This window comes from Phocoena phocoena, chromosome 17 (assembly GCF_963924675.1).
Source record: "Phocoena phocoena chromosome 17, mPhoPho1.1, whole genome shotgun sequence".
NCBI classification, from domain to species: Eukaryota; Metazoa; Chordata; class Mammalia; order Artiodactyla; family Phocoenidae; genus Phocoena; species Phocoena phocoena.
The window spans coordinates 15986792-16009311 of record NC_089235.1 but is presented as its reverse complement, the minus strand read 5'-3'; positions in this window follow the sequence as shown (position 1 = coordinate 16009311).

Genomic DNA, 22520 nt, shown 5'->3' with positions numbered 1-22520 from the left:
CTTTTTTCATGGTGCTCTCATCATGTAGACATACTTTGGGCTTAAGCAGGGGAAACACATAATGCTTAATCTTTCTTTGTCATCTTGGAATAATAGATTCTAGAAAATGAGTCTCATTTCCTACATCTGGACGCCTAAAGAGAAAATTACTAGAGGATTTAAAAGATACAGGGATTTTTCTATTAGAAATAATCATTGATTCCTTTTCAATATCCTGAGATCACTCACTGTGGTCTTCTGATTTATTTCCTTTCATATAAATAGAGTGGGAAATGTTGAATTGACACTCCCTATTTTGCAAAGAAAGCGTTTTTATTTCTATTCCTTTCCCTCTTTGTAATCCCTCTCCCCACTCCCAAGCAATTAACAAACAACAAACATCATAGGTAACCTGACTGGGAGGTGACAGGGGATGAGCGGTGCTAAGGAGGCTTGGAACAGATTCAGAACAGTCAAGCAATATTTCCAGTATTATAGACAGCTCTTGGGCAACATTCTACTAACAAACATTTTTTAGCAAATAATTTACTTTTTATCGTTTACCTTTTCTCATTCCTTTACTGAAAAGAATAAATATATAACTGTGTCTAATCACTTTTGTAAAATTTTCACTTCCATCTCAACCCTTTTCAGGGTTATAGTTGTTAAAATTCTTATCCAAAAAAAGGGGCTACTTGTCTCTTTTTTTTTTTTTTTACATAGGAAGGAGGCTAGGAAAATTATTCATGAGAACTGCTAGAGTAAAACAATCTGTTACCCTCAGTTTTATAATAAGTTTCTACAACCAAAAGACAGAATAACAAATATGTGAGATGATTAAAGAAAGCAGTTGATTTTAACCCATGGTGTGGTCTCAGCACTAAGTTTACAGTATATTCTGTCCTGTTTGCTACTGAGTTGACAAAGGGTGATTGGCAAGTTGTTCTGATCTGACAGCATTTTGTTAGGGGAGCTTAGGGGAAAAAAAAAAATCTTTGAAAATAATTCACTTCTAGGAAAAGGAAGAAAGGTATAAACTCTAGATATAAATGCCTAACTGCTTTCAGTGCCTATGTAAGCACGACAGTATCAAATCTTTTTTTGTGAAAACAAATGAATCCAACTTCTATCAGAATTTACTGTACGTTTTTATGTTCCTATCATTCAAAGACAGATGTGAGCTTTAATACATTTTAACCATATAAGGAGTCAAACTGAGCTTCAAATCTATCCAGAAACTGAATTCATTCCTTTGATATTCCAGTGACTTTGTTTGGATTTAAGACTCAAGACAAAAATGAAAAGTATACAAAAGACACTAAGATTATTGCAATCGCCTGAAGATTTGTCACTATAAAGTCACCTTATGTTCCAACTGAAAATATCTTAACTTCGTAATTCCTCTTACAGCAAAGAAACTTTCTAAATTTTGCCCAACATTTTCATAAGAACCTTATTCAAACATAGTATGAGGCATTTTCTCAGTTAGCAATTAGGCATCTACATTTTTATTATTAATTTGGTAATATCAAATTTATGACTTATAAAATCACAGGGAGGTTGTTAGGAAAAGCACTGGACTAGAAGACGTGATTCCCAAGAGGTAGTCTGTTCTACAACAATGAATGTCTAGCCCCCCACATAAGTAAAATGAGAGTATTTTGTTAGATTACTCAGTTTGCTTCTGCTTCTCCCTAGAGTTCCTTGACCTATTTGGACTTCAGTTTCTTAATCAATACAATGGACAGGAAAACAAAAACAAATGAACTCTCAGTTGACTTCTAGTAATATTAATTTAACTACATTTTCATTCATGGGCACTATGAATCTACAAGTTCCAAAAGATATGATACAATTTCAGAGGTTAAGAATAGAATCAGAAAAAGTAATCTTTTTTGTGGTATATATATTTTACAATGGAATATTACTCAGCCATAAAAATGAATGAAATAATGCCATTTGCAGCAACATGGATGGACCTAGAGATTATCATACTAAGTGAAGTAAAACAGAGAAAGACAAGTATCATATGATACCACTTATATGTGGAATCCAAAAAAATGATACAAATAAACTTATTTATAAAACAGAAATAGACTCACAGACATAGAAAACAAACTTAAGGTTACCAAAGGGGAAAGGGGGAAGGGATAAATTAGGCATTTGGGATTAACATATACACACTACTATATATAAAATAGAAAACCAACAAGGACCTACTATACAGCACAGGGAACTACACTCAATATTTTGTAGTAACCTAAATGGGAAAAGAATCTGAAAAAGAATATATATATATATATATATATATATATATATATATATATATATATATATATATATCTGAATCACTTTGCTGTATGCCTGAAACTAACACAACATTGTAAATCAACTCTACTTCAATTAAAAAAAAGAAAAAGTCATCTTCTGCAATTGACATTAAAATAAGACAAAACAGATACGATTTATCATCTATCTAGTAACTCGCATTATGAGGTGGTTCTCACGTGGTGCTCATTTGGTAACCAGTAATACAAGTAATGTAAAGAAAGACGTTATCTCAGGTCTTACAAAGCTGCATAAGCTTGAAATATTTTGTGGCTAGATTATTATGCTTACAGTACTATCCAAGGAAGAGGATGCCCCCATTCTGAAAGTCATTGACAGGTATCTAGAAAGATACATTTGGATTCCACTAACATTTATTGAACACTGGTGCATCATCCATTGCGATTGGATCTTTCATGTGTTAACTCACTTTGTCTTCACAAAACCCTATAAGATAATACCCCGATGTTACACATGAGCTGCCTAGAATTTAACCCCCTTGTTCTCTGACCCCAAATCCCAATGCTTTCTATTATGTTTACTCTTCAGTGAATGGGGGGAAAAGCTTTTTGTAAATACCCTAGATATGAAAAAAAAGTAATCCATTTATCTTTGTTACAAATGACTTAATTTGTTCTTCAGTGTTGGAGCAATTGCAATTGACAACCTGCCCCCGTACACATATCTGCAGTTTTCAAACGTCTGCCCCTATGTTTTTATATTATTTTGTCCATATAGATTATATGATTTGAAAGGTTTTTGATGACCAAACAAGTTACAGTAATATGTGCTCTGTTAAAAAAAAACTAAGTTTCACCCAAAGAACCCAAATCAGCAAGTACTCACAGTAATATTATGAAATCATATAAATCACTAATGATAATAATTAATAACAAATAATAAATATTATTTAAATATAAAATAATAAATAAAATTTATTTAAATATAATTTTAATATTATAATGATAATAAATAATAATGATGATTGCTTATGATGATAAGTAATTAATTTAAATAAGGATTTAGACGTAGAGCACTCTTTACTGCTACTGGACCCTTCATTTTGGCTACCACCACTGTGTCTTGTCAGAGTTGATGGATGGGCTGTGTTCAGTTCAGAAACAGCCTGATATGTGACTCTGCTAATAGCATATGCTAGAGCAGGCATGCCCAACCCCCGGGCTGAGGACCCATACTGGCCACACGGCAGGAGGTGAGCAGCGGGAGAGTGAGCAAAGCTTCATCCGCCGCTCCCCATCGCTCGCATTACCACCTGTACCATCCCCCCCAGCCCACCCCCTATCCGTGGAAAAACTGTCTTCCATGAAACTGGTCCCTGGTGCCGAAAAGGTTGGGGACTGCTGTGCTAGAGCAAGTATGCCTCAAAGTTCCTTTGACCTCAATACTGGAATCCCTGGACAACACAAGATAACGTAAGTTTGGCCAAAGGAGACAGAACTCATCATGCTTCTTAACATCTTGCCTAAGACAAATTAGGTTTGCTCAAATATTCAACACAACCTATGGACCTCTTTTCATGACTTTCTTGGACTTCTAGATGTCAAGTGAAGAACCACTAGGCTAGCAAACCCCCTGTTTTAAGTTAATATATTGGTGTTCTGTTCAAAAGTCATCATTCTGATTTATGTCAATCATGTGCATTTAATTGACACGTTTGTTTTTCTAAGGTACATGCTGATGATTTAACTTTGATAGGCTCTCTCTGGATGATGCTTCGTGGGCAATAATAGCAATTGAATGTTTTGTTGTCTCCATATCAAGACCATTTACCATACTCTGTGACTCAGCAGTTCCACCCTCATGTATTCACTCCAAGTGATAGGTGGCATCATTGAAAATAATGGACAACTATCTAGTTGCCCAACAATGAGGAATTATTTAAAATATAATACATTGTTCAACAAATAGTTGAGGGCTCCTATATGCTAGGTGACAAAGATTAAGTAGTGCACAAGACATATGATCTCTACATTCATGGAGTTGGAAAGATGTATGTTTCAGGGACTACTGCTGCATAAAAAAATACTCCAGGGGCTTCCCTGGTGGCGCAGTGGTTGAGAGTCCGCCTGCCAATGCAGGGGACACAGGTTCGTGCCCCGGTCCGGGAAGATCCCACATGCCGCAGAGCGGCTGGGCCCGTGAGCCATGGCCGCTGAGCCTGCGTGTTCGGAAAAATTAAAAAAAAAAAAAAAAATACTCCAAACTTTTGTAGCCTGAAACAGCAACATTTTTTTTTTCAAGGCTTACAGATCCTGTGAGTGAAGAATTTGGACAAGGCATGCAGGAATGGTTTCTCTCTTCTCCACGATGTCTGGGACCTCAGCTGGGAAACCTGGAGGTGACAACAACAGGAGGGTGGAATTGCCTACAGGCTCCTTCACTGACACGTCTGGACTGGGATGAATCAAAGACTAGGGCCTGTCGACCAGAGCGCCTATATGTAGCTTCTCCATATGACTCGGCTTCCTCCCAGCATGGTGGCCTCAGAATAACTGGACTTCTCACATGTCATCTCAGGACTCCAAGCATGAGTATTCCGGCAAGCACATTACTTCTTATGACCAAGCCTTGGAAGTCCCGCTGTAATCTACGTGTCAAAACAATCATAGGCCCACCCAATTTCAAGGGAAGAGAAATTAGACTCTCCTTCTGGATGTGGAGAGTAGCAAGGTACACTGTGGAAGAACATGTGAGATGGAAAGAACTGTCATCTTTGGAAAATACAATTTGCTACAATGTAGTAGTGATAGTAGTGGTAAGAATGCTATTACTGGTAGTTCTTAAATTATTTTTTAGGATGGCTAACACTTGTAGATTGTTTATTATGAGTTTCAGGGACAGTTCTGAGACTTTTACAGGTATTGACACATTTAATCTTCAAAACAGCCCTAGAAGGTAATGTTTTTGTTGCTTTCTTACAAATAAAGACATCACCAAGAAAAGAAATTATATCACTTGCCTAAGGTGATGCTGGTAGTGGAAGAGTCTGGATTTGAACCCTAACAGTCTGGTTTCAGGGCTCCCACTTGGAACACTTGTTAACAGCTATAATAATTCTGAGAAGTAATATTATAGGTTATTATTTACTTGCTGTTTCTTTTTGCTTACTGACATTTCTAAAATGAGAGGAAAATAAAGGGATGTTTCCTTGAGGTTATTCTTGTACTCTCATCGGTTTCTCTATGCAGTGTTTTCCAAACTGGCCAGATCAGAAGAATCATCTGACAAACTCGTTAAAAAATACAGATTTGGGACCCCACCCCAGATCTACTGGCTCAGAATTTTCAGGGAAGGGGCCTGGGTTGTAGTTTTAGCAAACATTTAGAGTCAAGGAAGGTTAGGAATCCCTAATATGTGGTGTATTAGATTTGAGTTCTCTCAAATGTGTGTGGCTTTTCTCTCTCCTTCCCTTTGCTGCAGCTATCAGAAACCGTTCAAATAAAAGAAACCACTCAACCATGTAACTAGTGATTTTATGTAATAAGGAAGAACTTGCCTCTTAAAGGCTGATAAACATTTGATAGCTAAAGGATTCCTGGCAGCCCTAAGACACAGTTTAGTGTCTCAGAGTTGTAGGAACTTCAGTAGTGTTTTCGATGAGGCAGGATACATGTGGGAGGAGAGGTGTTGTCATCTTTGGAAAATACAGTGTAGTGGTGAGAACAGGCCACGGTTGGCAAATACTAGTAAACTATACAGGTCAAAGGAAGCAAATACTTACTACAAGTAGAAAGGTGAATTGGTTATGTAATTTAATTTCCCAAACATTTGATAACATCTATTGTTATCTTGAAACATAAAATCTATAACGTTTTTACTCAGATCAGGAAAAAAAATTGTGAAAGCAATTCAACTGTCACTCAAGGATATCATTTATCTTAAAATTACCTTATTTGGAGCAAGCATTTATATATCCACCACTAAATATCCTCAATTCAAAAATAATCATAATTAAAAAAATAAAAATAAATAATCATAATAACATCTAATACAGGAAAACTTACTATATGCCAAGTACCGTGCATTGCCTCACTTCATTCTCACAACACTCTTATGAGCTATCCTCACTGTTGTACAGATGAGGACACTGGGACTTAGAATAATGTAGTCATTTGCCCAAAGTTTCACAGCTAGAATTTGAACCAAGTACAGCATTAAATCACTAAATGATACCATAGTGACCTTCATATTAGTAAAGGCCATATGCTCATTATGTTTTATACATGCATATGCATAATATTTTACAGTCATGGAATTTGAGGTCAAGATCTGTTTTAAGTAGGTAGACATTTTATATATGGATGAGGGAGTTATAGTCATGAAAAACAATATTTAAAAATTATTTTAAAACTGCACAGGTGAAGTTTATGGCCCTGAAATAAGATGGCGGAGTAGAAGGATGTGCTCTCACTCCCTCTTGTGAGAACACCAGAATCACAACTAGCTGCTGGACAATCATCGACAGGAAGACACTGGAACTCACCAAAAAAGATATCCCACATCCAAAGACAAAGGAGAAGCCACAATAAGATGGTAGAAGGGGCGCAATCACAGTAAAATCAAATCCCATAACTGTTGGGTGGGTGACTCACAGACTGAAGAACACTTACACCACAGAAGTCCACCCACTGGAGTGAAGGTTCTGAGCCTCACGTCAGGCTTCCCAACCTGGGGGTCCAGCAACGGGAGGAGGAATTCCTAGAGAATCAGACTTTGAAGGCTAGTGGGATTTGATTGCAGGACTTCGAGAGGACTGGGGGAAACAGAGACTCCACTCTCGGAGGGTACACACAAAGTAGTGTGTGAATCGGGACCCAGGGGAAGCAGCAGTGACCCCAGGGGCGACTGAACCAGACCTACCTGCTAGTGTTGGAGGTAGGTAGAGGCCGGGGGGTGGCTGTGGCTCACCATGGGGACAAGGACACTGACAGGAGAAGTTCTGGGAAGTACTCCTTGGCGTGAGCACTCCCAGAGTCTGCCATTAGCCCCACCAAAGAGCCCAGGTAGGCTCCAGTGTTGGGTTGCCTCAGGCCAAACTACCAACAGGGAAGGAACCCAGCCCCACTCATCAGCAGTCAAGCGGATTAAAGTTTACTGAGCTCTGCCCACCAGAACAACAGTCAGCTCTACCCACCACCAGTCCATCCCATCAGGAAACTTGCACAAGCCTCTTAGATGGCCTCATCTACAAGAGGGCAGACAGCAGAAGCAAGAAGAACTACAATCCTGCAGCCTGTGGAATGAAAACCACATTCACAGAAAGACAGACAAAATGAAAAGGCAGAGGACTATGTACCAGATGAAGGAACAAGATAAAACCCCAGAAAAACAAGTAAATGAAGTGGAGATAGGCAACCTTCCAGAAAAAGAATTGAGAATAATGATAGTGAAGATGATCCAGGACCTCGGAAAAAGACTGTAGGCAAAGATCTAGAAGATGCAAGAAATGTTTAACAAAGATCTAGATGAATTAAAGAACAAACAGAGATGAACAATACAATAACTGAAATGAAAACTACACTAGAAGGAATCAATAGCAGAATAACTGAGGTAGAAGAATGGATAATTGACCTGGAAGACAGAATGGTGGAATTCACTTCTGTGGAACAGAAGAAAGAAGAAAGAATGAAAAGAAATGAAGACAGCCTAAGAGACCTCTGGGACAACATTAAACGCAACAACATTCGCATTATAGGGGTTCCAGAAGGAGAAGAGAGAGAGAAAGGACCCAAGAAAATATTTGAAGAGATTACAGACAAAAACTTCCCTAACATGGGAAAGGAAATAGCCACCCAAGTCCAGGAAGCACAGTGAGTCCCATACAGGATAAACCCAAGGAGAAACACACCGAGACACATAGTAATCAAATTGGCAAAAATTAAAGACAAAGAAAAATTATTGAAAGCAGCAAGGGAAAAACAACAAAAATCTGGCATATTTGCATGACAAATAACATACAAGGGAACTCCCATAAGGTTAACAGCTGATTTCTCAGCAGAAACTCTACATGCCAGAAGGGAGTGGCATGATATACTAAAAGTGATGAAAGTGAAGAACCTACAACCAAGACTACTCTACCCGGCAAGGATCTCATTCAGATTCAATGGAGAAATCAAAAGCTTTACAGACAAGCAAAAGCTAAGAGAATTCAGCACCACCCAAACAGCTCTAATATGCTCTAACAAATGCTAAAGGAACTTCTCTAAGTGGGAAACACAAGAGAAGAAAAGGACCTACAAAAACAAACCCAAAACAATTAAGAAAATGGTCATAGAAACATACATATCAATAATTACCTTAAGCGTGAATGGATTAAATGCTCCAACCAGAAGACACAGGCTTGCTGAATAGATACAAAAACAAGACCCATATATATGCTATCTACAAGAAACCCACTTCAGACCTAGGGACACATACAGACTGAAAGTGAGGGGATGGAAAAAGATATTCCGTGCAAATGGAAATCAAAAGAAAACTGGAGTAGGAATACTCATATCAGATAAAATAGACTTTAAAATAAAGAATGTTACAAGAGACAAGGAAGGACACTACATAATGATCAAGGGATCAATCCAAGAAGGAGATATAACAATTATAAATATATATGCACCCAACATAGGAGCACCTCAATACATAAGGAAACTGCTAACAGCTATAAAAGAGGAAATTGACAGTAACACAATAATAGTGGGGGACTTTAACACCTCACTGACACCAGTGGACATATCATCCAAAATGAAAATAAGGAAACAGAAGCTTTAAATGACACAATAGACAAGATAGATTTAATTGATATTTATAGAACATTCCATCCAAACACAGTGGATTACACTTTCTTTTCAAGTGCACACAGAATATTCTCCAGGATAGATTACATCTCGGGTCACAAATCAAGCCTCAGTAAATTTAAGAAAATTGAAATCATATCAAGCCAGACGCTATGAGATTAGAAATCAATTACAGGAAAAAGAATGTTAAAAACACAAACACATGGAGGTTAAACAATACGTTACTAAATAACCAAGAGATCACTGAAGAAATCAAAGAGGAAATCAAAAAATACCTAGAGAAAAATGACAATGAAAACACAATGATCCAAAACCTTTGGGATGCAGCAAAAGCAGTTCTAAGAGGGAAGTTTATAGCTATACAAGCCTACCTCAAGAAACAAGAAAAATCTCAAATAAACAATCTAATCTTACACCTAAAGAAACTAGAGAAAGAAGAACAAACAAAACCCAAAGTTAGCAGAAATCATAAAGATCAGAGCAGAAATAAATGAAATAGAAACAAAGAAAACAATAGCAAAGATCAATAAAACTAAAATTGATAAACCATTAGCCAGACTCACCAAGAAAAAGAGGGAGAGGACTCAAATCAATAATTAGAAATGAAAAAGGAGAAGTTACAACAGACACCAGAGAAATACAAAGCATCTTAAGAGACTACTACAATCAACTCTCTGCCAATAAAATGGGCAAGCTGGAAGAAATGGACAAATTCTTAGAAAGGTATAAGCTTCCAAGACTGAACCAGGAAGAAACAGAAAACATGAACCGACCAATCACAAGTAATGAAATTGAAAGCGTGATTTAAAATCTTCCAACAAACAGAAGTCCAGGACCAGATGGCTTCACAGGTGAATTCTATCAAACATTTAGAGAAGAGCTAACACCTATGCTTCTCAAACTCTTCTAAAAAATTGTGGAGGAAGGAACACTCCCAAACTTATTCTATGAGGCCACCATCACCATGATACCAAAACCAGACAAAGATACTGCAAAAAAAGAAAATTACAGACCAATATCACTAATGAATATAGATGCAAAAATCCTCAACAAAATACTAGCAAACAGAATCCAACAGCACATTAAAAGGATCACACACCATGATCAAGTGGGATTTAGCCCAGGGATACAAGGACTCTTTAATTTTCTTAAAGGACTCTACAAATCAATCAATGTGATACATCATATTAACAAATTGAAGAATAAAAACCGTATGACCATCTCAATAGATGCAGAAAAAGATTTTAACAAAATTCAACACCCATTTATGATAAAAAAAACTCTCCAGAAAGTGGGCATAGAGGGAAACTACCTCAACATAATAAAGGTCATATATGACAAACCCACAGCAAACATCATTCTCAATGGTGAAAAACTGAAAGCATTTCCTCTAAATTAGGAACAAGACAAGGATGTCCACTCTCACCACTATTATTCAACAAAGTTTTGGAAGTCCTAGCCACGGCAATCAGAGAAGAAAAAGAAATAAAAGGAATACAAATTGGAAAAGAAGAAGTGAAACTGTCACTGTTTGAAAATGACATGATACTATACATAGAGAATGCTAAAGATGCTACCAGAAAACTACTAGAGCTAATCAATGAATTTGGTAAAGTTGTAGGATACAAAATTAATGCACAGAAATCTCTTGCATTCCTATACACTAATGATGAAAAATCTGAAAGAGAAATTTAGGAAAGACTCCCATTTACCACTGCAACGAAACGAATAAAATACCTAGGAATAAACCTACCTAAGGAGACAAAAGACCTGTATGCAGAAAACTAGAAGACACTGATGAAAGAAATTGAAGATGATACAAACAGATGGAGAGATATACCATGTTCTTGGATTGGAAGAATCAATATTGTGAAAATGACTATACTACCCAAAGCAATCTACAGATTCAATGCAATCCCTATCAAATTACCAATGGCATTTTTTACAGAACTAGAACAAAAAATCTTAAAATTTGTATGGAGACACAAAAGACCCTGAATAGCCAAAGCAGTCTTGAGGGAAAAAAACGGAGCTGGAGGAATCAGACTCCCTGACTTCAGACTATACTATAAAGCTACAGTAATCAAGACAGTATGGTACTGGCACAAAAACAGAAACATAGATCAATGGAACAAGATAGAAAGCCCAGAGATAAACCCACACACCTATGGTCAACTAATCTATGACAAAGGAGGCAAGGATATACAATGGAGAAAAGACAGCCTCTTCAATAAGTTGTGCTGGGAAAACTGGACAGCTACATGTAAAAGAATGAAATTAGAACACTCCTTAACACCATAAACAAAAATAAACTCAAAATGGATTAGAGACCTAAATGTAAGACCAGACACTATAAAACTCTAAGAGGGAAACATAGGAAGAACACTCTTTGACATAAATCACAGCAAAATATTTTTTGATCCACCTCCTAGGGTAATGGAAATAAAAACAAAAATAAACAAATGAGACCTAATGAAACTGAAAAAGCTTTTGCACAGCAAAGGAAACCATAAAGAAGACGAAAAGACAACCCTCAGAATGGGAGAAAATATTTTCAAACAAATCAATGGACAAAGGATTAATCTCCAAAATATATAAACAGCTCATGCAGCTCAATATTAAAAAAACAAACAACCCAATCCAAAAATGGTCAGAAGACCTAAATAGACATTTCTCCAAAGAAGACATACAGGTGGCCAAGAAGCACATGAAAATCTGCTCAACAGCACTAATTATTAGAGAAATGCAAATCAAAACTACAATGAGGTATCACCTCACACCATTTAGAATGGGCATCATCAGAAAATCTACAAACAACAAATGCTGGAGAGGGTGTGGGGAAAAGGGAACCCTCTTGCACTGTTGGTGGGAATGTAAACTGATAGAGCCACAGTGGAGAACAGTATGGAGGTTTCTTAAAAAACTAAAAATAGAATTACCATATGATCCAGCAATCCCACTACTGGGCATATAACCAGAGAAAACCATAATGCAAAAAGAGTCATGTACCACAATGTTCATTGCAGCTCTATTTACAATAGCCAGGTCATGGAAGCAACCTAAATGCCCATCGACAGACGAATGGATAAAGAAGATGTGCTACATATATACAATGGAATATTACTCAGCCATAAAAAGGAACGAAACTGGGTCATTTGTTGAGACATGGATGGATCTAGAGACTGTCATACGGAGTGAAGTAAGTCAGAAAGAGAAAATCAAATATCGTATAATAACGCATATATGTGGAACCTAGAAAAATGGTACAGATGAACCGGTTTGCAGGGCAGAAATTGAGACACAGATGTAGAGAGCAAACGTATGGACACCAAGGCGGGAAAGCGGCAGGGGGTGGGGGCGGTGATGTGATGAATTGGGCGATTGGGATTGACATGTATACCCTGATGTGTATAAAATTGATGAGTAATAAGAAACTGCTGTATAAAAAAATAAAATATAATTTAAAAATTTAAAAGATTGTACAAAAGATAAATTGTACAGCCACATGGAATATAGAGTATTTGTCTGAAAGTCACCTAGCAAATTTAAAAAGTAATTTAATTCAATAAATATTTATTGTGCAAGTAGTATAGGTAGTATTTAGTCCCCAGTTTTTTAGAATTTACAATTTAGTTTAGAAGGGCAGGGCACACTAATATCCATGTAACAAGAAGAAGGGAAGAATTTATTCCTCTTTATTTAGCAAACACTCTCAAAGGGAAGAAATGGCTATTTTCTCAAGAAAGTAGGTGTAGCCTTAACATTAAGCTATGACTATAACATTCTTCACTAAATTATGAAAATCGGGACTTCGTCCAAAGAGGGTCAAGATTTCACCTCTAAGGTCATTCTAAAGCATAAACCTCAAAAACAATGTTATAATGAGGCTTCAGTGTATTTAGAATCCAAACTCTTTTAAAATTCACCTGGGAATCATTAAAATATTTACTTGAGTTCTTTTTTTCCCTTCCACCTTCACTAACTTATAAGGTTAGATGCCTAAATTCCCTCTTTGCCTCTGCTATGTATTCCCATCCTCTTCTCAAGGTAGATTTTCAAGTACACTGATAATTCCATCATCAAATTCCCAATTATGGAAAAATGAACCACCAGCTTAGTCTAGGGCCTGAGCACCCAAATGCTGCAGGTTAAGGTTTTTTAAAGCTTTGTTTTCTCAAACTTCCTAAGACCACACTGAGACTTCTGTAATGAAAATACTAGTAAGACAATGGACTTGAAGGCCACTTTCAGCCTATTTTCAAGCCAATTCTCTTGGGTATGGTTTCCTCCACTATGAATTGAGGGTATCACCTACCTTACTCAGCTCTCAGGGTAGCTGTGAGGATCTTGGAACACAAGGAATATAGGATAATTCACACTTGTGAACCGGAGAGGACTATCTGGAAGTAAGAGATTATTACTATACTCTGGAAACAAAATCCTTCTCCTCCCCGCCGAAAGTCTAGGAAACCCAAGCTGCTTTACCCATTTTTCTTCAGTGTATCAAGAATGCATCACTACTCAAGATGCCGTGCATGCAATCTGTCCTGCCAACATTTTTAAGTCTGCAGAACAAATATAAATGGGTACGTGGATGGATTCCTGGCCTCAGTCCTATATAAATACAAACGTGCTCTATTCATGATGATTTATATGTAACCAAGACATCCCACACATTTCCTTATAAGAAGGGTTAATCGTGGGCTATTAAAGATACACAGTGATCAAGTAGCCTGCATTACTCTACTATGAGGGTGCAGAGAGCTGCACAAAGTCACATTTGGCAATGTTGATTTAACACCTCATAAAAAACCCAACTCTTTAGAAAAGCACTCTGGTCTTCAGGCTGGGGACACAGTGAGAAGAGTTTAAAATAGGTCAATTAGCCAACTTTTTTTTTTAAACCTAAAAGCTTGTCCAGAGCATGATACAACAGACTTTTAAATGTTCAAAGAGAATTGAGAGTACTTTGTCAATGTGCCAAGACGACTAGTGACTTTTCTCAGCAAACTACATTTTAATTCCGTATTTTTTATATGTTCTACAGAAGATTAGGGTGATGTTTTCAATTGCTGGGTTTCGTTAAATAAAAACTTTAAAATATACCTATGCTAAAAGTAGAATAATAATTTTAGGATTAATATCTTTGCTCTTTTGGCAATGTGATATTTTCAAAACACTTTTCTATTATTAAATAAGACAACACTGAAATATCATCTATGTCCAGAGAGCCTCTAGAACATGATTATTATGTTAAGAAATTATACCTTCCTCTTTAGATTACACATTTTGGCAAAACAGAAAACTGTGTAATTGGTAACTGAACATTTTCCCAAAATTAATTTTCTTGAGTACGTTTCCAAAGACCATATGAACAGAATAATAGCTGAAATGGTTTTTCCATTTAATCTTTTATCTGTTTCTTTAGGAATAAGAGTAATAGTAAATATATCAAAGTAACTGAATATTTTACATTAGAAACCTGATTTTCTTTAAAGAATTGTATTTGTATTTCCCAGTTCTTGGAACTAAAGACCAAGTCTCATCCTAGTGCCTGGTACTGTAAGTACATGTCCCTCCTGCCACAGAACGTCTTGTTTGGTGACTCGGAAACCAATGTGAAGGCAACAGATCTCATGGCAAGAATAATGTAAGAAGGAGCCTATTCAGTGTGGCCAGGGGAGTATGGATTAATGGAAACTGGAAGGTCGTGGTTGCCTAGAGACGAGGTCCACTCCTTAATACCGTCACAAATCCTCTGCATTCCTTTCTCTTTCTCTCTCAACTCTTGAATAGATCCTTGGCCTCTGCAAACAAAGAGCTCTAGTCGCAATTCTATGAATCATTTGCTCCATAGTGTTGGGTATGTTAACGTCTCTGACGCTTAGATGCTTTGTCTTTAAAAATAGAGACCTAGCTCTTCCCACCTCTGACATCCATAGAGTTCCAAATCCAAGAACTACCTAGCTTCTAAATGATGGTTTGTCAAGATGCCCCCACGCAAAATATATATTCATATCATAGAGAGTAAAGTATTAAACATTCAAGAATCTCTACTGAAATAAGAAAATTAAAGGAATAAAATAAGAGGAATGTCAACGGCCAATTCATAAAGATGACCTTGCCTTAGTTACCCTTAACATCATAATACACATTCTCAATTCTACTGCTCTCAATAAATAAAAAAAAAAGAAGCTTTAGATTTCTTAGGCTAGATCACATAAAATTGCCAATACTTAACCACTTTGACATTCGATAATGATTTTAATAACACCCCAGACACAAGAATATTTGGATTAAATATGAAATTCTGAGCTAATAAGCTACTCTTCCACATCTAAGTATATTAAGTTTTTTAAAGTTTTAAATGAACAGTAGTGTTAAAAATTTTTTCAATGTTGTTACTTTTTTTTTCTTCTGATTCTAGTAAGAGCCACAATGACAATTTTGAGTGGTTCTTTTAGGATAGAATTTCCTGTATTTTCCACTCAGTGACATGAAATCACAGGAGAGCTCTAAATTTCACATGGGTCACATAGCACAGAGCAGGTAGACCTTCAGAATACTGAAATTCTCACTGTCAGCAGGGGGAAGCAGATCACACTTTGAATAAATATCATTTCTAAAAAACTCTCAGCTGATTATGAAAGAAGGTAACTAAAACATTGTTTATGTAATTAAGTGTTTACTTGGTGCTCAGAAAGAGGTAGTTTGCTACAAGCAAATACCTCTAATGTGTTTGACTACCAGATTCCATTCCCTGTGCCAATAGCACATTGTTCTCCCACATCTGTATTCCCAGAACACACTGCACAGACTTCCTGCCATCATAACATAGTAACTTGTTTCCTTCTGTCCCCTCTCTTGAACTGGAGGGCTCCTGATGCAGGAATGAACCCTTATCTACCTTTGTACCCCTAGCCCAATGCCTGACACATAGTAGGTGCTCAACAATTTTGGATGAAGCGTCTCAATTATTCCCATAGAAATAGAATTGGAAAACAGACTGATTCCAAAAAGTTTTTAGAAATAGAATCAACAGGACTTGACAAATCCTTGGAAGTAGGGAATAAGGGACAGGGAAAAGCCAAGGATAAGTCAGATTTCCAGCTTGGTAAGGCATAAATTCAAGAATAGTCCGGAGGCAGGGACATAGTTTGGACAAATTGAGTCTGCAATATGGGTAGGCCAACCAGAAGAAAAATAAATAGCAAGAAGATGGAAAACTACCTTGGAAGAGAATTCAGGACTACACAGATTAGATTTTGGCATCTCCCATACACAAGTCACTGTTGAGTACCTGGATGAAAATAAGGTCACCCAGGGTGAGAGCAGAGGATGAGGAGAAGAGAGGGATAAGAACAAGAACCTAAGGCAATGCCTGTGTTTGAGCCAGGCTAAGTGAAACAAACAGGAGAGGTAAGAGAAACTTACCTCAATGACACAACGTAATGAATATAAGAGCTGGGTTGGGAAGTGAGAGCAAATTCTATGGAGAGGGCAGGCAGAATAAACGCACCCAGAGAAGATAGAGTTACCTAATAAGAGAGGATAGATACTGTTCAAGGGACTTAATTCAGTAGAATAGAGCAGGAAAGCACATTTGCAGGGGATTAAGAAGTGAGAGTGATTGTCAGAATTCCGTCTTAAAAGCAAGGACTTTTGGATATGAATAGACTGTTGGAAAGCGGGGGTCAATGGGAGGCTTTTCTCCATAAGGGAGATTGGACTTGTTCGTGAGGCTGATGGGAGAAAGGCAGCAGAGGGAAGATCATGTCTTTCACTTTGATTTTGAATGTCTAGTTCGATTTTATGCAGTAACTTATATGGTGTTTTATTGGATGGATAGTAGAGGTAGCTTTTAATTTGGAAGTCTTTTTCAAAAACACCTGAGGACATTTGCAAAGAAACATTCAAGTGCACATTTTCTTAGTTCAAGGTGTCATAAGAGTTGAAAGGATGGAAATTTCGTGGACTAATTTTAGCTAATTGGTGAATGTAATTGTCCAGCAGTAGAGTCAAAGACCATTACGTAGCTACCATTCATCAGTGAACCAGGATTAGCCCTTCAGTAGCTCTCACCTATCTGAGAGCTGACTAGCAAGCTAACGCATTTCCTCTCCAAGCAGCGCTCCTGTTGAGTGCAATGGTGAATACAAGAGCTCTGGAATCAGCCTGCCATGCGTTCTTGGAGCAAACTGATAATGGTCTGTATGTCTCAGTTTCCTTAGGAATAAAATAGGGCTATCGAGAGTACTTACTTCACAGAGCTATTATGAAGGTTATATAAGTTAATACATATAAAATAAAGCTCAGAACAAGAGCGGATAGACAGGAAATGCTCAATAAATTCACTACCCTCTTGCATACATTTCATAACACACACAGAAATTTGATTTTTATGATGATAATCTCGGGTTCCATTCTCTCCCATTTATGGCCACCTTAACCAGGATGATGTTCATGGATTATTTTTCCAGGAGTGACAGAGGATTTTCCCGGAGCCCCATTCTCTCTAGAGTGGTCCTCCTCCTTGAACCACGGCGATTATGGGCAAATCAAGAAGCTAGGCGTTGTTAGAGATACAGCCTGTGGTATTTTTCGCCTTCAAAACACCCTAGGCCATATGGGAACTGAAACTTGGTCTCATTAGTGCCATGTTTACAACCGGCCCAGCTAACCAAGCCAGGCATGTATCGCCTTGCAGATTTTGAACTCTCTGAAAAATGTCAACTTGTCAAATCACCAAGAAAAGGTGTTAAGAACTACTGAACTTAACCATTACTTCCATTAGTCCAAGCGTTAGAACAAGGCAGGTCCTGAGAAGTCTAGTCTGAACCTAGGACTAGACTTCGTCCTAGGTTTCTGTTAGCACATGGTTGGCATTCAATAAATGCCCTCTGGGTTGACCGATCCTTGAGGCTAAATTCCTAAGCACGTGTAATAAAAATAGTAACCTGCCGAAAGATGAAAATAACAGTAAGTAGAAGGTATGTCAGTATTTTATATGACTTTGCCTAGCCAGTTAAGAACCAGGTGCTCAAAGCTTTAACTATCACTATATACACGGTTCAGAACAGATTTTTATATGTGTTTCCCTGAAGGTAAAGCACTTAGCCTTCTGAGTCAACTTTACAGCCTTTTTGCTTTCACCTTAATGGATAACATCCGTCCACAAATTTGTAACATCAGTGGATTCTAATAATGACTGGGGAGAATTCCATTCCTATTTGAATGTTAAGACATTTTAAACTTCATTTCAGAGTGTGGCTTCATCTAAAAGTTAATCAGCTTCAACCTTAAAGATTTAACAAAAACATAATAGAATAGCTCTGAGATCAACCTGTGTTCCACTAAAGACTCTAAGGGAAAGTGAAGAGGCTGATCTCTTTATTGGACCCAGCATGGGGAGGCAGCTACTCAACCAACCCCCTGGAGTGAACCTCCACCAACCACACCGGGAGGAAAATTTCTCAGGCAGCCTCCCATATGGCTTATAAAGGAATAAAGACCGTGACCCTGAATGTTTTGGTCTTCATAATACCTGTAGATCAATCCTTGCAGTAAACACTAATCAATATTAAGAGCTAGATTTCCTTAGCATTTCATTTCAGGCTCTTTGTCCTGCTTTGTCTCCTGAATAAAGATGATGGAGAATCATTTCCAAGGATTCCACTAAAATTCTACAGACTCAGGTCTCTTAACCAGTCAAATCCTTCTTTATTTTTCCCCATCTATAAAATAGTTTATTGACAGCATCTGGAGGAATAGACAGTCATTAAATAGAAGAAAAAGGTATTTCTCACTTGCATCTTACATAGAAAAAAAAATATATGTGTGTGTGTTCTCATTTTTAGAAAGTGAATACAAAAGAAAAGCGTTGTGTAGTCTCATCAAAATACTTTAGGTGTTTAACAAACTTGAAATCCAACCAGATACTACTGAGCAGTGAGATGGCCCGGATGATAAGCTCCTTCCTCTTGGGCTGTAGAAACATGTGGAATGTAGCTGTCTATCACAGATCTGAATGATATTCAGCTAAACTATTTGATAAGGCCATTTAATTTTATCTTGTGTTCATATTCTCAAGTGGGTATGTTTTGACTGGAAAACATGATCTGAAGCTTAGACATTTCCTCCCAAGAAAGTGTTTCAGGATTACATTTTCCAATCTAAGTTTCATTCACAAAAAGGCTAAATTTGTGTTATCTTTTATGGTTTCTTTTATTCAGAAAATCATCTCCTTTTCTTTGTTTTTATCCTACTGCCTAACAAGTATCCTCCCACCCTTGCTAATTTTGCCTGACTTTATACCTTATACCTTTATACCTTATACCTTTACAGCTCTGCTGTAAGGTATACTTTATACCTTATACCTTATACCTTATACCTTTACAGCTCTGCTCACCCTTCAGGAGCTGATTACCCATTGTGTACCAGGCCTCGTGCCAGAGCTGAGAAATCAAACATCTCCTGCCATGATCTCTGCCTTCACAAAACTCATTTCCTACTATTCAGGCAATGTGTTACCCCCATTATTTATAACTTGGGTTACTCCACTTACTTTCTTTACGTCTTTGGAAGCTCCCACGGCCTCTCCATTAGGTATCTATTTTGGAACTTTTTTCTCCCTGCCAAATATTCTTTGACCCTCACACAATTTTAGGGCAGGTATCCTATGTCTGTATTATATCACACCTTCCTCTTGTAAGAGCGATTTCTCTCAAAACTTTTAGCTCCGAGCATTAGCTTCTTTTTCTAATCCTTTCCATTTCTTGGTAATCTTACAAAAGCCAACTTTATGTGTATGTTCTAGAATACTTCATCTTCCATTTTTGTGTACTCACACTTTGCCTGCTTTTCTCTTTATAGAAACCTTTACTCTTCTCCCCTACTCCCCACACTCCCTGCAATCCTTTCAATTCTAAATTATCCTTCACTGATTCTGGATACAAGAAACTGACACAAGAAAACCAGTTCTGAGATGGGTAATGTATCCATTCACATCACAAAATATGAGGTTCAGAGGGAAAACAAAGCTATTACAATTTTGATTATTTTTTAAAACAAAGTAAATTTCACAAAAATTACCAACTTGAGAATTCTTAAATCTGAAAGCCTATCTAATTCATACATTTAATATTGTAAGCATGCATCCGCTCGACCAAAAACAAACTATGCTGCCCAGAAACTTTGGAAAGGAAAATTAAGTGCTTCCATTATTTGAGTGACTGGGCTGTACTGCCAAGAGGCATTGAGTTTGATTCAATGCCAAGTTGCATCGCTACCAAGTCAAGGTATATACACCTCTTCTCTAGGAGGCCCTCCCATTAGCCCTACCTTGGGAGCATCTAGACCAGATCCAAGTTACCCTGAATTCCAAAGGTACCTCTCTCAATCCCGGTGCTTCAGAAATATAAGGTATCATTTGGTGCTTCAGAGCTTTCTGCTAAACTAGCAATAATACCCCCTGAGAGGTGAGACTGCTTTCTGAACATTCCAGAACCTGCCTTCTCGATTACTACACATTGATATGCATGACAGGTACTCTTTGTGCCTCTCCTCCTCCATCACTCCCTCCATCCCACCACGCCCTCGATCTCCACTCCCTCTTTCCTCTTTACCCCCAAGCCTTCTTGGAGATAGTGGATTTGACTAACACCAACTGAATCCAAGGAATTCAAACAATAAACAGATCAGCATTGCAAGTGTAATAAGTTTACTGTAATGAACTGATTAGCAGTTCAAAATGTTAACACTGGAAGATGTATTTAGATGTGTTTCTCTAAAATGTACACACATATTATTGATCTCCTCCACACCAACCCCATCGTTTCTGCATCATTTATGGGAGCCATAAAAGGTGTACCTGCTCTTACTAGAGAATGGACTTGAGAACACGGGGAGGGGGAAGGGTAAGCTCAGACGAACTGAGAGAGTGGCATGGACATATATACACTACCAAACGTAAAATAGATAGCTAGTGGGAAGCAGCCACATAGCACAGGGAGATCAGCTCGGTACTTTGTGACCACCTGGAGGGGTGGGATAGGGAGGGTGGGAGGGAGATGCAAGAGGGAGGGGATATGGGGATATATGTATATGTATAACTGATTCACTTTGTTATAAAGCAGAAACTAACACACCATTGTAAAGCAATTATACTCCAATAAAGATGTTAAAAAAAAAAAAAAAAGGCGTACCTGCTCCATCCCATTCATTCTTCCTCCTGACCATTCCTACTCCCTGGCAACGGCCTGAGCTGAAATGCCAAAATTCCACATAAGGCACTTACTGAAAGGCCTTATGTAAGGCCACACAAATTACACTGATAGTTTTCTGGATCACTTGTAAATTCAGTTATTCCAGTATAATGCTAGGCTCACAGTATACCTACAATACATTGTTACTAATTACAAAACCTCCCAGAACATCTAAGAATTAAGTGGCTCCATTAAGTAAAAATCATACATTTAGAAGTTTAACAGATATGTGCTTTTTCTCAAGGAAACTGAGACCCACTAAAACTGGCATTTCATTAAGTATAACTAGACGCATATTTAATTTTCGGGACTTTCCCAGCCAATTTGTTGTATGACTAGAAAACAAAGAGCATGTGACCAATGAACGCTAGGGCATTTATTAGATGTTGGATTTCAACCTTCCTTACAATTCCCTGTTTAAATATTAATGCCACTGGGAAATGTATTACTAGTGGTGGAAACGACCCCCATAAATTACTTGAGGCTTGTCTAATTGAAATATATGATGCAGGTATCGTATCTGTAATGTATTTGATTCAAGAAAGGTAGCTGTGTTTTGTATCAAACTGGATTTGGCAGTGCACATAGGGCTTACAAATCTCTGGTGTCAGACTTGCGCTAAAGCACCATTTGTTTTGGGAAGATTTGAAGAACATGAGTGAGTAGGAAAGAGTAGGTCCAGATGTTCTGCTTTAACCCAGGTGTGGCTCAGTTGGCCTGTTTTGTGCTGAGGGATTTTCCAGAGCACAGGAAGCAGCACCTGTGTGAGATTACACACAGATTTAAACCCTTTACCAAGTTGACTGTCTTCTGTCTGGTCTCTTCCTAATTGCAGTGTCTTAGATCTCCGGTGGAATTGGCCAAACATACAGACTTTGTTTGCTACTTACTACTAGATTGAAAAATATAAAAAGCTCAGTTGCAGTTTGATCTTCTTAAATAAGGAAGATCAACTACCAATATAAGGAAATCAAAGTTGAGAGCACTGAAAAGATTAAAGCTCACCAAATTAATAATTAACCCAGGCCTTTTTATTGCTATTATAACCTTTCACTCAAAAACAAGAAAAATAAACAAAAGACAAGCACATTTCCTATACAAACTCAATACCAAATCAGAATAATGCTGGAAAAAAAAAAAA